Source organism: Pteropus medius, unplaced genomic scaffold (assembly GCF_902729225.1).
Source record: "Pteropus medius unplaced genomic scaffold, Ma_sr-lr_union100, whole genome shotgun sequence".
In the NCBI taxonomy this organism is placed as follows: Eukaryota; Metazoa; Chordata; class Mammalia; order Chiroptera; family Pteropodidae; genus Pteropus; species Pteropus medius.
Genome location: NW_024354502.1, coordinates 4,501,593 through 4,518,163, shown reverse-complemented (window position 1 = coordinate 4,518,163; position 16,571 = coordinate 4,501,593). Strand labels below are relative to the sequence as shown.

The following is a 16,571-nucleotide window of genomic DNA, read 5'->3' as shown; positions in this document are numbered from 1 at the left end:
AGGTCATTTACTGGTCACCCCACTTGCATGTGGTGATCAGAGCTGGTCAGAGTGTAATTTAGTTAAATTAATTTTGCAAATTCCTAGTGGGTTTACAGGCGAGGAATGGAGGATGAGAGTCTGAGATTTAAAAACAGCGTTTCATTGACTAGGCTCTCTGTTCCCCCCCACCCCTCTCTCTCCTCCTTCTGGAAGATCCATTCTCATTATGTTGTCCATTCTAATGGAGTTGAACAGTTCTGAGTTCTTTCTTTTTTTTTTAACGTTAGTTCTCTCTCCTCTTCCACCTGAATCATTTCTAGATTTCTATCTTTCAGCTTGCCAAGTCTCTCTTCCATATGGTCTGCTCTATTTCCAATGCTTTCTAATGCCTTCTTAATCTCATTGAGTTCTTTCGCTCCAGAATTTCTGTGCGGTTCTTTTTCAGAGTTTCAGTCTCCTTGGTAAAGTACTCCTCCTGTTCATTCGTTTTCTTCCTGAGCTCATGGAACTACCTTTCTGAGTTTTCTTCTGTCTAGTTAAGTTTCTTCATGATGGCTTATATTATTAACAAATGTTACCTCAATTTAAAAAAATTAATGAAAAGATGCATTTCTGAAATGCTGTCACATTAGAGCTCCATTTCATTCCCTCGGGGTGGCCACCAAGTAAACAGCTTAATCTCTATGCCTGCTGGAGGTACAGAATGCAGCATTCACACTTGCCAACAGATAAATGTCTTCTGTCTCTGGCAGTGCTTAATGGCTTTTAGTAGAGTTAAGGCTGAGAAGAAAAGAAATGACTTATTCTTATTGAATAAAATTGAGACTCTGAGAAGACAATTCCATTTCAGACAGACCCTTTCCTTCTCAGATTACCGATCCACAGCCCAGCCAATTAACTCCCTTTCAGCTCACTCAGGTAAAATGGAAGACACAGGCTACCTGGCTGGGCTATGGGCAGTGGTGGGGGACGGATGAGCTCGGTGTTTGGGATTTGTCGGCTGGGAGATTTGCATTTCTGGTTAAGGGCCATATCCTGGTGTGCTTCAGCCCAGTGCCTGCGTGTCTCTTTCACTCTCTAAATGCTCAGATTCTAGGGACCAAAAGAAGAGTGTTCAGCATAAATCAATAGCCGTGGCGAAGGAGGGGAAAGCACAGGTTAGTGGGGCCCTGGAGCCTTTAAAATGGCATTGTAGCAACTGCGGATCGAGCGCTCCAGTGACTCTTCGTCGTGTGCCCACTCGTCTCTCACATGCCCTTTGTCTACGTAAGGGCAACTGGCTAAATGTTACACTCTGAGAATTTGAGGTTTATCGTTATTTCTCTGAAAAGAAATAATCAAATGGGTCTATCCCAGCATCATTTATAAGGCAGAAAATTGGGAAAAGAAAACCTATGTCCAACAAGAGCTGAAGGGTAAAATAATTCCATGATTCAATCAATTAATGGCTAAATATCTGAGCAGTAGAAACCTTTAAGTCATATAGCAAATCTGTCTAATATCATGATTTGTTTAAAGTGTTAAATATTAAACAAAAAATGCAGGATACCTACTGTATAGTTCTTATTTTAAAAGAAAACACACACATGCAGATGGAAATAGAGTAGTCCCCCCTTATCCACGGGGGCCATGTTCCGTGAGCCCCAGTGGGTGCCTGAAACCACAGACGGTGCCAAACCTCATATATACTGTGATTTTTCCTAAACATACACACCTAGGATAAAGTTTAATTTGTAAATTAAACTTTATCCTAGGTGTGTATGTGTAGCACAGTAAGAGATTGACGACAAGAACTCATAATAAAATAGGACAATTAAAACAATATGCTGTAATAACGTTTATGTGAATGTGGCGTCGTTAAGTAAAATCGGGGCGACCTGAACGCGAGCGTGTGATACGGCAACAGTCAGTCCCCTCACCCAGACGGCTCCTAAGTGACTGATAGGTGGGGAGCAGATGTGGATACAGTGGAACAAAGGGAGGCTTCGCGTCCTGCGCCAGACGGAGCGGGACTGCACGAGATTTCACCACGCTACCCAGAACGGCGCGAAATTTAAAACTTCGTTATTTATTTCTGGAATTTTCCATTTAATATTTTTGGACCTCGGGTAACCAAACAGGCGGAAAGCGAAACCACAGATGGAGCTACTGTACAGCAAAACATGAACAGTGAACCCTCAGATCTGGAATCGGAGATGATTGTTTTTCTTCCTTTCTAAATTTCCTACAATGGCTATATATTTCCTTCTGATCACGGACGTTGCATGTGGACACAGGAAACTATCATCTGCCCTCGCTCCTTTGTTTCATTTTGCTTTCCTTCTTTCTTTTTTATCTCCTCACACGAGGACATCAGCTTCACAGGGGCGGCGGAGCCATCCGAGTTCTGCCCAGCCAAGCACGCCATTGTAACAGGAAGCTGCAGAAACACAGGACGAAACCTGAACAGTTTTCTCCCCCACTCCCACCGTTCGCTCCTCCTTGAGTTCATCGAAACCCTTCTTGAACTTGTTTATATTTTTAGCTGGTACGGCCTCTCGGTCCCAGTGAGTTCCACCCTCGGTGTGAAGTGGCAGAGGCCGGCCCGACGGGTGTCCTCAGCTGACCCCCAGACTGCAAGGGGTCCTCCCCATTCCTGCCTTTCTGGCACTGAGCGGACGGGATAAGATGAGTGAGTGCACCCTCCCTATTAGCGAGAACACTTACGGATGTAATCGATTCTGTAGAATTGTTGAACTCGGTGTTAAAAGAGACCTCAGAAACTGTTTAGGCCAGTGTTTTCCTAAAAGTCCACATAATGGGAGTCAGTATTTCCAGAAACCGGTGGAAATTGTACAGTACCCAAGATACGGTGGCACTGGCTGCCTAAAAATATGCTGGGGCGGGGCTGGGGGTGTTTTGTCTTTTTCTCTGGGCTGGCACCGGATGACAATGGTCACCTTGTTTCGATCAGCAACTCCAGCAGCTGAACGAATGCCTCGCTGTTTTGTTAGTGGAGAAACGAATTCACGTGTGAGAGACAGAACCTTTTAAAACTTGGCATGTGGAGTACGTGGACGTTGAAGGGACTCTGCGAATCTGGGCGGGGTCATTCCAGAACCCCTGACAGATGAGAAAAGGGACCCCAGAGCAGCTGCCTGACCCCAGCTGAGGAGGCCTGTGCGTGGGGCTCCGGCCGGAACCCAGGGCGTCCAGCTCCAAGGCCTGAGCCATCTCCACGGCACCTAACCCGACCCTAAGTTTGAACCAAGCTCCTGAGATTCAGTAGAGTTTGAATTTGTACATGTTCCCAGTGTGGCCCTTCTTTCCACACTGAGTCCTTGGTCTAGAAAATTATTACTTTCGTTGCCTTTTGAGATCCTCCAGTCTTTCCCAAATATGGAAACATGAACTTCCAGGCTTGGTAGAGTGCAGTGGGGAGGAAGGTGAGCTCCGGAACCCGACTGCCCGGGTTCAGATCCCGGCTCACCTGCTCACCAGTCCAGAGTTAGCCTCTCTGAGCATCGGTTTGCTCAGCTGTAAAATGGGAATAACGATAGCATTTGCCTTAAAGGGCGATCGTGAGGAATGAACAACATAACGAATCACAAGTGCTCGTCCAATGCCTGGCGCCCTATACGTACTCGATAAAGATGAGTTGTCACTGCTCACTTCATCGTTGTTACTGCCGGTTTTCTATGGAAGCGCCAGGGCCAGGACACCGTGCCAGCTTTGAATCCACTTTGCTCCGCCAGACCAGTGGCAGTTACCCCATTGGCTGTGTTGTTTTGCTTTATTCTTTAGAGAAAAATAGCCCCATAGCTCCTTATTGACGCAGTTCCCATTGCAAAGGGAGCAAAGCGAGGCCCAGAGAAGCATTGTGACTTGCCCAAAGTCACACAGCTCATGGGAAAATGGGAGAAAGAAACGACCGGATCTGCAGAAAGCCTTGCCATGGTCGCCGAGCGTTTGCTGTGACCCTGCTTCTTGCTTGTCTCTTTAATTTAGTAGCTTTGGGGGCCCCCACGGGTAGAGCATTGGTGGTTCCTGTTTCATTTTCCTCCCTTCCTGCCCTCACCTGACTGCGCTCTGCAGGAACCTGAGAACCTCGGATGGCGGGGTGAATGACAGACATGCGGGGGCTGGAGAAGCAAGGAGCCGGCCGGTGTCCTCTGGCTGGTTTGACACCCTTGTCCTCCCTGTGCTCGCTCCAGTGGAGCAACACAGGAATTCTCGGAGGCCCCTGCCCACCCGAAAAGCCCCTGCCCGCTCTCTAAGGCCCCTCTGCCCAATAGCCTCCCTACCTGAATCAACCACTTCCTGAGCACACCTTTGAGACATCAGACATTCTGGGGCCACAAAACTGAACAAGCCTCACTTCCTGCCTTCAAGAAGCTCACAGGTGGAGAAAGTCAGGCACGGACTGAACCACATCACGGGGGGATTCTAGAACTTTCAGGGTACTGGGGGGGCAGCCTTCCAGGCGGAGGGCGGCCCCAGCAAAGGCACAGGGGTGTGACCTTGCACTTAGCATGGAGGGGAGCTTTGAATTGTTCCCCCGATACTTTGAGTGTGTTTCTCCCCCGCAGCTAGACTGTAAGTGCTTCTAGGCAAGAAATCGTAACGACTCCTTTCTTTAGCCCCTGCACTTGTGGGTAGATCGACAGCCTTGAAAGCGCCTTCGAATGTGTCATTTTATTTGACCTGCTAAGCAGCCTTGTGAGGTCAGACCTGATCCCCATTTTCCAGGTGAGGAAACTGAGGCCTTGAGAGGATGACATGGTGGCTCAACGACCCAGTGACCGAGCTTAAATCCGCCCTCAGATCTGACTCCAACTCCTCCCTTGACCTCGCTCGGTCAACTCCGGGGACGTGTGTGTGGATTCGGTGCTGGGCTGCAGAGCGTGCTCCTGGGACGGTGAGAGAGAGCAAAGACTCGAGCGTGGGTTCAGCGGACAGGGTGCCGGCTTTGGAAGCAGGACCCCGGGCTCCAGTTCAGCTCTGCCGGGCGTGAGCCGCGTGAACTTAGAATGGTGGCTTCTCTTTGGGACTCAGATTCCCTGGTTGGGAAGTGAGAAGTCTGTAGGAGATTCCATTCCGTAAATCTGTGGAACTGCCATTGAGAACACGGATCCTCAGCAGTTTCTCCTCTCCCGGCGCCACCAGCCCTACCAGCCCCGCGTCCCCCAGGCCCCTCCCCGGCCCCCCGCACCCCTGCGTCTCTTCCAGCCTCCGTGTTTTCCTCTCCCGACAAAGCCAACCTCTAGCTCAGTGGAATCACCCATGGAGCTTGTTAAAATGCATCCCAGAACCTGATGACTCTGAATCCCTGGGAGGTGGGGCCCCAGGAACCTGCATTTCTCCCCTAGCTGCTCCCAGGAAATTCTGATTATCGGCCAGACTTCGTGGTTATTGCCTAAGCTCGGTAGTTCTCAAACTTGAGCAGGCATCAGAATCACTTTGGGGAGCTCGTAAAGTGACTGCCTCACCCCCCAAACTGCTGACTCAGTCTGGAGGTGGGGCCCCAAAATTTGTATTTGGAACAAATTTCCAGGTGATGCAGGGACCACTCTTTGCGAACCACTGCCCTGGCTCATTTCCTGAGAGCCCAGCCAGCAAGGGAACCTTTACTCATGGGCGATGGATGCTAGGGGCGGAGCAGCCCCGTCAGCCCACGGACTTTTCAACACAGACCTTAGAAATTATCGAGATGATTGTAATAACAGCTGCTGTTCACTCAGACACACACCACAAGCCAGGGCCCTGTGCTAGATGTCTGCAATCAACGTTTCTCATTATTTTGTGGGGTTTGCAGATTCAGAAATCAAGGATGGATGAGATCGAGTGAGCATCTAAGAGGGCATTTACTACCGCTGCAATCAGGACTTTCTAGAGCAAAGTTCTGGCTAGTTTATTGATCCCCGAGGCCTCCTCTCTTTGTTGTCCCAGCCATGAGCGACTCTGTTATGAGAATTTCAAGCCAGGTTCAGGAAAGGGTCACTCTGCAGGTTGGAGTGATATTTTGGTTAGAGGAGGCTTTCGTTAGTCCCCCACGAATTGTGCCCTGCGGGTGGTGGCCTTTATCCCACACCTGTGGGACAGCACTCATCTCATTATCTAGCCCGCTTTGAGGGCACCCCTCATATAAATGGGGGTTGCTGCATCTCCAGCGCTCTGAGCTGCTTGAGGAGGAAGAATGGCCTACTGCCAGATCTCGAAGCCCCCAGCCTGGTGGGGTTCTGCCTGGGTTCTGGCCTGGCTGACGTTCCTCTTGCCTGTATGGGCCTTGGGAAAGAACTGCTCGTGCTGGACCCCAGGGAACATTCACCAGAGAGAAGTGGAGGAGGCTGTGTCATGACTCACCATCTTCCAGCTGGCGCGTCTTCATGGGGGAGCTTCTGTCCTTCCCCCTGACTCGTGAAGGTTCGCCTAATGTTTAACAGGAAGCTCATTGATTTGTGAAGAAATATAAAACACAGAGTAATTAGAGAGGAAATACAGGTGGCTGTGAGGGCTTTTTCCACACTTAGCTCTTCATTCTCACCATTTACCAACACACACACACACACACGCACACACACACACACATACACGCACACACGCCAAGACACACACACACGCACACACACCATGCTTACGGTGGTTTCTTCTCTTCCCCCTGTTAATTTGACATCTGGCAGGGGCTTCAGGAAGTCATCCAAGCCACCCCTGTCTTTCCTGCAGCATCTTCTACTTCCTCTACTGTTCTCTCCTCTCTGCAAATCAGAGGAAGGAAGGCAGGAGGGGAGGAGGGAAGGACAGAAGGAACCACCCCCAGATACTGATCCCTTGGAGTGGCCAGGGATTCCATGCGGTGGCTTCAGAGTGTCTGTCACCCTTTCTGTTGCAAGAGGTTAGACGTGCATAGGTCCTGGGCAAGCTCTGTCCACAGCCTTGTAGGCAGCTTAGTGGAGTCAGCTGACATTGGACTTGGTGTTGGAAGTCAACAGCTCTAGTCTAGGATCTGGCACTGAACCCTGCCACCTTCTCCGAGCGGCATGTGGCCAGTCTGACCTGCTCATCTCCTCAGGAGGTGGGTGAAAGCAAAAGAGATCATGGCTGCAGAAGCATCCCTCAGTCTGAGAGCTGGAAGGGATACCAGGAATCTCGATGTTTAACTTGACTAATGAGGACACTGAGGACCAGAGAGAGGCGGTAACTTGCCTGAGGTTGCACAGCGAGTTCTGGGTGGAAGAGCAGAACCGGAAGTAGAAGGAAGGTGTTGTCGTGGTCGTCCTCATTGCTGTTCTCCGCTGTGTGATTGTTTTGCCAGTGGTGAGTGAAGCGGCTGGGGAGATAGGAGAGCTTCTCTGGGGCTCTCTCTGGCCCACGCATCTTCATCAGCTTCTGAAACGCAGCGCTTCGTGACTGAATGCTCTGTCTCCCTCTGTCTCTCTGTCTGTCTCTCACACACATCTTTTGGTTTAAATAGCAAAAGGGCAATGGCCGCTCTTTACAGAAGAGAATTACACTCTTTTTCAGCGATGACAGGGACACCTAATGAGCGTTATGCCGCTTTGCAAGTTAGAACACAGACATGAAAGAGTGAAACTTAGAGAGAATCTACTGCCCAAACTCCCTCGCCTTTGTGGGGCCCGATGGCCTTGTACTTGATTAAGCCACCATTCCCCTATTATCCCTATTCCCTTCCCACAAATACACGCATTATCTGGTCCCGCTGCCCCTAAACACACATAGAGTGAAACCAAAGAACAAGGGCTATTAAGACAGAGGATTGGAACTCTTATTTCTCACTAGCTGTGTGACCTTAGGCAAGTTACTTAACCTCTCTGAACTTTAGCTTCCTCATCTGGATGATAGCAATACCTCTTAATGTTGTAGTGAGGATTAACAAACAGCAAGGATAAACAGTGCTTACTTAATAAAGGGACTGGCACAAAGTTGGGGCTTAATAAATGCTATCTGCTGCTGTTGAAAATGCTGGAGAAATATTAAGATCACTTCTTTGTTGTATCATTTTCATAAGAGAATAAACTGGTTTATCATTTAAACAGGATCTGAACAGGCCTCTAGCAATCTGACAGCATAGTTAAAATTCTGATTTTTCTACCCAGAGAAGAACAAATAATTGTGCAAGTTTTAAGCACACCATAACCGGGCTGTTACCTTTGGAATATTGAGATTCTGTCACGGTAGTTTTCAATACTACCTTGTGGGTATAAATATCCTTACATCTGAAAGTGATGTAACATTGTAAACAATAAAAGGTACCAATACATGGAACTAGAAACCATGAAAACAAGAATAAAAGCACAAAAGCCCGATTATAAATGGGATACAGGTTAAATTATGCTGCACTTTCCAGTTTACAAACCGCTTCTATACATCCTCCCTCCTGGTGGCCTCACAGCCAGCCCGGAAGATAGACATTATTCTGCCATTCCACAGGCCCGGAAATAATCTCCGGGGCACAGTGGCTGATGCTGAGTGGGAAAGACAGGCAGGAGCCATGTCACGCAGGCCTTGCAGGACTTGGTAAAGGAATTTGGATCGCTCTGAGTTCAGTGGAAGCCTTTGAAGGTTTAAGCAGGAGAGCGTTGCGATCGTATCTTCATTTTTAGAAAATCTCTTGGTAGAGGGGGAAAGCCAAGGCGGAACCAGGGCGGCCAGTGGGAGGGGGCTGTGGAAGTTCAGGCAGGAGATGACGGAGCAATCAGAGGATGGGCGCGGAGATGCGGAGTTACAGGAGGGCTGCAGGGTGGGTCGGAGGCGGATGCCGATGGAGAGGGGAGAACAAGGTGGTTCCCAGCCTCCCAGTGGGTTGCTGGGTGGTTGGTGGTGGGGCAGTCTGCGGAGGAACAGGCTTCGGAGGGGAGGGGAGGGGAACCAGGAGACTTATCGCATTTCTTTTTGGAAGGAGGATCTGTTTCCCCAAACACTTGGCCTTCTGATGGCAAAGAGCAAGTCGTGTTCACCAGCTCCTGGGCTTTGAATAAAGGCTTTCAGTGAGCGGGGGGCGGGCAGGGGGAAACTCAGGCCCGTCCGGGGCAGCCTGTCTGTGAAGAATGCTGCCCCTGGCAAGGTGCTGTGTTCCTTCCACCGCCAGGGAACCAGGAACCATTAATGACCCCTTCTCAGAATGCTGGGCCTGGTACAAGAAACAAACAAAAAACCCCCATGCCCTACCTTCTGACGTTTCAGGCTTCGGGTGACGTTTCCTTTTGACAATCTCCACGGGATCTTCCTCTGCTAATGTTTGTACTCGGGCCTTAAATAACCTTTACCCTACAGTGGCAAAATTATACTAACGTTAGCAACAATAATCAGCTTTTGTAGAGTGCCATTTAATTAAAAGACCTCTTTTATATATGTTATTTGATTTTAGCCTCAGGAAAATCTCTACAGACGGTCCCCAACTTAAGAAGGTTCGACTTATGATTTTTTTTTCACTCTATGATGGTACAAAAGTGAGACACACTCAGTAGAAACCGTATTTTCCCCAGGCGACGATATGTAGTAGAATGCTCTTTCATGGTGCTGGGCAGTGGCTGCGAGTCACAGTCCCAGTCAGCCACGTGATCACGAGGATAAATAATTGACACTCTACAGTATATTCATTGTGTGAGATGGTCTGGCCAACTGTAGGCTGACGTAAGTGTTCTGAGCGCGTGTAAGGCAGGCGAGGCTTAGCTGTGATGTTCGGTAGGCGACATGCAGTAAATGCGTTTTCGCCTTATGATATTTTCAACTTATGATGGGTTTATGCGGACGTAACCCCATGATATTTGAGAGGGTGAAGAATGGATTAGCCAAGAGCATGTAAAATTATGGTATTAATAGCATTATTATTAAATTAAAAGTGTTAAGGTACTTGGAATAGGGCTTAACCCATGAATGTCAGTTACTGCTTTTACGATTGGTTTCTGGACAGAGAAACCGAGGTACAATGAGGCTGTGATAGACACACTCAATAGTGGAATCCACTGTGAGTCGTGTACGCTCTGTGGTATTCTGAGATGCCACTCAAAACGTTTCTATGTTCCAAGATGATGCTCGGTTGGACGGGGAGGGTCCTGCCAGGGCTGGGTCCCCGTGAAGTTCTCCTCCTGCCAAGCGAGCTTCCCCACCTCCCGCTTCTCAGCCGAAGTCTCCACACCTCTCCCTCGCACGTCTACCTTCCGGGACGGCCCTCCTCCCTGCCTCCGGCCCCAGGCACCATTTCCTCTGCCCACCATCTTACAGTGCTCCCTGTTCTTCGAAGTAGGGTTCAGGCCCCACCTCACCCCACCCTCCTGGTGCCTTTCTCCCATAGGTTTCTTCAGGAGAGCCGCCCTAAGCCCCACGAACAGGCACATGACGTCATCCATCCCAGGTGACTGCTCACATGGAGTCTCGGCTCCCCCGCCGGGTAGATGGAGACAGAGATCTTGTCTTACACCTCGTGACTCTCTATGCCACGTGTGTTTGGCCCAATGCCAAGCCTAGAGAGGTGCCATGGCACGGTACAAGTGCCTTTCCAAAAAAACAATAAAAGGAATACTCTCCAGAACCTACCTTGGCAAATGGATAGTATGCTCACAGAAGTTCTCCCCTTGGGAAGCTCACCCCTATTCCAAAGGGGGTGCCATGCTCAGAACCTCTGAGGCCCCAAGAACATTCCCCGCCATGTTCTCATCCTTGGTGTTGGCAGATCTTGGCAGGTGGCTTTGCCAGTCACACCTGTGGAACCGGGAATGTGACTTACCTTAGAAATACAATTGTGGGAGGTCAGAATAAGGGGCAATCATACAATAATGTGCCATTTTACGCTCTGCCTCCTAACCTGATTCTGAAGACAGCTTCAGAGGAGGCCTCCAAACTCTTGGTCAAGGGCCATGTCACTGAGGTAAATCTAAAAGGCCAGCTGCGGGGACCCTGTCGAGACAATGGTTCATGCTTGGCTGGGTCAGTTATGCGAGTGTGTTTAAAATTTGTCCTTAAAATTTATTTTGAGGAATGAACTGGGTATATGAGTCAAACCCCATGATCTCATAGTCCAAGCGTGTTTCTGAGAGACCAAGTGTGTGTCGTGTGTGTGTGTGTGTGTATTATTGTCGCGCGCACGCCACATACACACTACTCTGAGGAAGGGGGCTGCAGGCCTGGCCACACCACCCCCAGAACCAACAACCCCAGAGAGACCATCCCTGCTTTGAAACATCTATAACCCTCGCTCCTCTGGCCTTCCCTCACTGACCCCCGAATTTGTTTCAGCCCAGTGGCTCCCTCCACTGACCTGAATTTAATTATTTTATTCTTCACAAATAGAAGCCTTCCCCCTGCCCCGATTCCCACCCCATTCCCCAAATTAACTGACCTCTCCTCATTAAGTGTCCTAAGGACAGGGGTTGTGCGTGTGTGGGAAACTGGCATGAGAACTCCCTGTATTCAAGGTCCCCACTGTCACTCTCTGTTAAAGATTTCATCTCTGATGCAGATTTGACAAGGCTGGGCGGGGGGCGGAGGGGAGGGCGGGTGGCAGGATGTTTTCCCCAGGTTCCCAATTTTTGTTTTTTTTGTTGAGTAAAATATTTTCCTGGGCATCAGAGGGAGAGGAAATGGACAATCTCTGTTTCTTCAGAGACCAATTTTAGCCGCTGGCAGAGGTTCGGGAGTGGCCGACACACCCTGCTTCCAGCTCCCCTCCCTTTTTAATCCTCATGGCCGGGGCTGGCAGGAGCCAAGAGCTTTTCGGTGTCACGAAAAAAAGGAGCTGGTTGTGAAATCCAGACCATACGCAGTTCCTGAGTGACTGTCATGAATCCCGAGGTGCCACTGAAATCTGTTTACCAGGCCGCGGCCCCACCAGGGTCTCTTTGTGGCCACGTGTATGTGGACGCCAGATTGGACTGAATTCCAGCAAGGCCCTGAATCCGTGGGGTGGCTGCCAGGAGCATTGGAGTGGCTGGACAAAGGCTCCTCCGGGCTTTTCAAAGTGGAGGGGTGGGGATCGGGAGGGAGAAAGACATTTGGCCTCCCTACCTTGACCTTCGACAATACTTGCCTGTCGCGTGAGCGCCTCTGGAGCCGGACAGTTCCAGTTCTGCAGCTCCTGTGCTGTGTGACTTTGGGCAAGTTACTTCACCTCTCTGTGCCTCATTTTCCTTGTTTGTATCAGTTTCCTGTGGTAGCCATAAAAAATGACCGCAAACTCGATGGCTTACAGTGACACAAATTTAATCTCTCGCTGTTCTGAAGGCCAGAAGTTTAAAATCAAGTGTCAGCAGGGCCCTGCTCCCCCTGGAGGCTCTAGAAAATCCTTCCTTGCTTCTTCCAGCTCCTGGAGGCTGTTGGCAATCACTGTGGCTGCATCACCCCGATCTCTGCCTCTGTCTTCACATCACCTTCTTTCTGTCTGTGTGTTTCTCCTCTGGATGTCTCTTACGAGGACACTTGCCATTGGATTCAGGGCCCATCTTGATAATCCAAGATGATCTCATCTTGAGATCCTTACACCTGCAAAGACTCTTTCTCAAGAAGGTCACATTCACAGGTTCTGGGGAGTAGGCTCATATGGGTGGGAGAGGGGCACGATTCAACCCACTACACTCATTTATTGAATGAGCATGACAATAACATCTACTGCATTATGGAGATGACGCCTAAAGTCCTTCCAGCGTGCCCAGCACATACACACACTTGAAGTTCGCTCTTCTCAAAATCCTCGTTAGCCACCATTTCCTAATCACCATCATCATCATCATCATAGCCTCTACGTTTCGTGAAGAGGCTTCGCAGACTTAAAACATCTAAAACTAACTCCTGAGCCCCAACCTTCAACCTCTCAGTAAACAGCTCTGCTTGTCCTTTAAAGAATCCTGGTTTCCTCTTTTCTCTCACACTCCATTCCATCTACATAGTCCTGTCTGTTCTGCCTTCAGAATACATCCCCGACCTGCCCACTGCCTTCTGGGGCCACCGTGTTGCACCTCTCCAGGGGCCACCCTTCCCATTCGGGTGGCTGCGAATGGCACCTCTGGAGTTGCATATACTAGTGCTAGTCGCACTCCGGGGGTGCTGCATCCTGCCACCTCCACCGCGCCCCGTCGTCCCTCACACGGACCATTGCAGTAGCTGTTGGCTTCTCTCACCTGCCGCCCCTCCCTCCATGTCACGCTCCACACAGCCCGTGACTCTCTGTTCCCCTCACAGCTACTTTCTCACAGCATGGGTCAGGTTCTGTCACTCTACTCCAAGCTCTTCACCGGTTCCCCTGTCACACTCGGAGCAAAAGCCAAAGTCCCCCTGGTACCCGCAAGGCCCCACGTGCTCGCCGCCCCCACTGCCACCTGGCCTTTGGCCATTCACACCCACTGGCACTGGCCCTCGCTGTATCCTCAGCTTCGGACGCTCTTTCCCCGGCTGTCTCTGTGGTCGTCTCGTTTCATTCAGGTCACGCTTAAAAGAGAGCCTGCCGCAAAGGCCTTCCTGACCCCCACCTGGTCGTAGGCAAACTAGCACCCCTAAAGTCTCCATCCTCTCATCCCGTTTTCTCTTCAAAGCACGTATTGCTACTGGACACGGTGTGCGCCATTCACTTGTCACATGGTCTGATTTCCCGGTCACGCTCAACTCCACGGAGGGAGGGGCTCTGTTTTGATGGCTGCTGCTGAGTTTTCAGCACCTGGCACGTCGTAGGCACAGGATAAACACTTCCTGGATGAGGGAATTATTACAGGCGGGCTCTTGGCTTTCTTTGTATGCGTTACCTCAGATCTCCCAACTACCCGTGACATCAGAGTCGTCGCGTCCTCATTTGTCGGGGTACAGACAGTAATAAATGGCTACCCGGCTAGTGAGTGATAGCAGCAGGACCGGAACTAACTCGTCGTGCTAGAACCCACTTTCTGAGTCACCATCCGTCCTGAGGGGGAAGGAAAGACTGAAGGTGGGAGATCTTCGGACACGGACAGTACCAGAGTGACAGTCGCCGTGCCCGTGACATCCAAGCAGACTGCTCCAAATTGATTTGGGCCTCCTTCCTGTTTAATTTTTTAAATTTTGGGGAATCATTGTTGCTGCCTTCCTGGGTGACGCGACGTGAGGTGGCAGAAAGGCGTCTGTGAAGCGTCATTGCTCCGATCAGTTACCGTCAGAGTTGGGGGCTCAGAACGCTCCAGAAACGAGGCGCGCAGACTGCATGAATACGTCCTTTCTTCCAAAAACAGGTCAGTCCGTGTCTCTGCTGGTAGTAAGCATGGCATATTGGTTAGAATCAAACATTTCAGTGTGGAGCCATGCAAAGAGTACGAGGCAGAGTCAAAAATGGATATTCTCAACTCTCCCGCTAAAATACCTTGTGGACTTAAATAATCATAATAACTCCTACTCCATGAGTCTCCCCAAGTGCGAGGCATATTCCCAGTGCTTTACACTTATTAACTCACTTAACCACTCTGGGGAGTCAGCACTCTCATCAGCCCCAGTTAATCCCAGTCACAGAGGCACAGAGATGTTAAGTAACTCGGCCAAAGTCACACAGCTAGTAAACCAGCAGAGCCAGGATCTGAGCTCAGGCCACCTGTCTTCTGAGGATGGGTTTTAACCAGCTCCTCTGTGACTCTCAGCTTCATCTATAAATGGTGGAGAGTATGTTCAATCCCATTTTCCAACTTGAACATTTTACGCTTTGGAGTCTGAGAATCTGGGAGTAGTTTTGAGTCACTGCATGAATGCAAACACGTAGGTGATGGGATGAAGCCAGGCTGAGCCTAGGATGTCAAGGGAAAGATCCAAGATGCCGGCTTGCTTCCTGCCAAGTTCTTGTTTGCATCTCGCTGTCCCGTCATTTGTTACTTTTCTCGCCTCGATGGTTTGCAGGCAAACGTAGGACCTATAGGTGCATCTCTCTCCTCCTGCCATCTTTCTTTTCTGTGTGGAAAAAGGAAAATGTCACCCTTCTGGTCGCATGGTGTTTCTTAACTTCAAAGCTTCCTCACACGTCTTTTCTCATTTAATTCACACAGAAACCCTGGGTGGACAGGCACGGAGAGTCCCGCTTTACAGATGAGGAACCAGACAGAGAGGTCGAGAAGGCTGATCTTAAGGTCACATTTATCTCCTTCTACCAGTATTTCCTGGGTCTTTTTCAGGGTTTTTCTTACGTCAGTGTACAGCGAGCACAGCCTTTGCTTGCTCCCAGCTGCCTCCCACACTGCTGCCCCTACGTGGTAATAAATACCCGTCATAATCACAGCTGTCCTTTATTGAGTGTCTTCACGTGCAGAAACTGTGCTAGGGGCTTCTCACGTTTTATTTCCTTCTAATTCCCACAATACCTCTTTGAATGAACAGCATTAACTAAGATGCCCATTTTATAGAGGAGATGCCTGAGGCCACCTGGCCCCAAGCCGAGGGAGAGAGGGAGGGGAGGAGGAATTTACCTTCCTAGACCCGGCAATGAGAATTCCGTAAAACATGGCGTATTCGTGTGCTCAGGCCGCCGTCACAAAATCACACAGCTGGGCGGCTTAAACAACAGAAACTTATTTTCTCACAGTTCTGGAGGCTGGAAGTCCACAATCAAGGTTCCGGCCAGTTCTGTTTCTGGTAAGGATGCTCTTCTGCACTTGCAGACAGCCACCTTCTGGATGCGTCCTCCCAAAGTGCGTGTGCGAGCTCTCTGGTGCCTCTTCTTATAAGGATGCTAATTTTATGGGATCTGGGTCCCACTGTTATGACCTCACTAAACCTCCCTTGGAGATCCCATCTCCAGATATAGTCACTTGGGGTTATGGCTTTGATATATGAATTTTGGGGAGATAGACATTCAGGCCATATGCATGGCATTCAAGATCATTCGATCCACAGGTAATGCCTGCGTCCTTACTATGGGGATTCTAAAAACTCTGAAGGCGAGCAGCAGAGTCCAGTGGGCAAAGCATGAGCTTTCATATCAGACGAATTCAGGTTTGATACCTGCTTCTCCACCTCCTCGCCACGTAGCCTTAGACAGCCTACTCAACTTCTCTGAGCCTTAGATTCCTCGCCGTGAAATGGGGATGATGACACCACCCACACAGGGTGTGACAATTAAGTGAGAGTAACACCCGTCCACAGCACCTGGTGGCACTCATTGTTTCATCTGGGGAACACTTATTGAGCACGCGCTCCGTGCTGGACACCCTCCTGGGGTCTGGGAATCCAGCAGGGGGCAAGCCGGAGCAGATCCCTTCTTCTCATTCTTCCCGGAGGATCCAGATAACAAACAAGTAAATAAGTCATCCGGTAGCAAGTCAGTAACTCAAGAATGGGGCACGGGCTTTATTTCCTTTAAGGAAATAAAACAGGTAGTAAAATAGAGGGCAGCAGGGGAAGAAAGGCCTCACCGGGGAGCTGACTTGGACGAGAAGCTGGCACAGCCATACGAAGGCTGGGGACAGAGTATTCCAGGTGGGGAGCAGCAGGTGCAGAGCTGGGCACGCTCAGTGCCTGCACCAGCCGTGAATGTCCATTGTGACTGTGGTTGTCCTAGCACGTGGCCCCACCCTTGTGTGGACATCGGACCTCTGCCCAGCCCTCCCGGGTGCAGGACAGCAGCTCTGCGAAGGCTGCTGTGGTCAGGGAGGCCT

General features: G+C 50.0%; 1 protein-coding gene and 1 long non-coding RNA gene across 5 annotated transcripts in view; one reads left to right on the top strand and one right to left on the bottom strand.

The window, feature by feature from the left end:
- Positions 1–16,571, top strand: part of ZHX2 (zinc fingers and homeoboxes 2) — a 136,704-nt gene that overhangs the window by 39,913 nt on the left and 80,220 nt on the right. The window contains exon 1 of one of the 3 annotated variants that reach the window (XM_039853694.1): positions 7,192–7,275. The exons of the other annotated variants lie outside the window; for them this stretch is intronic. The gene's annotated coding sequence lies outside the window, so the exon portion shown is untranslated. Of the gene's footprint in view, positions 1–7,191; positions 7,276–16,571 lie in introns of those variants that run through there. 3 annotated transcript variants of the gene reach the window in all.
- Positions 2,050–11,021, bottom strand: LOC120595545 (uncharacterized). 2 transcript variants are annotated; one of them, XR_005650898.1, is made up of 6 exons: positions 10,784–11,021; positions 10,516–10,680; positions 9,148–9,246; positions 6,591–7,347; positions 6,325–6,390; positions 2,050–5,074 (listed from the first exon to the last, which is right to left on the bottom strand). It is a non-coding gene; the product is annotated as an uncharacterized LOC120595545 (long non-coding RNA). The 2 variants fall into 2 exon arrangements; XR_005650897.1 differs by having other exon boundaries at positions 10,516–11,021.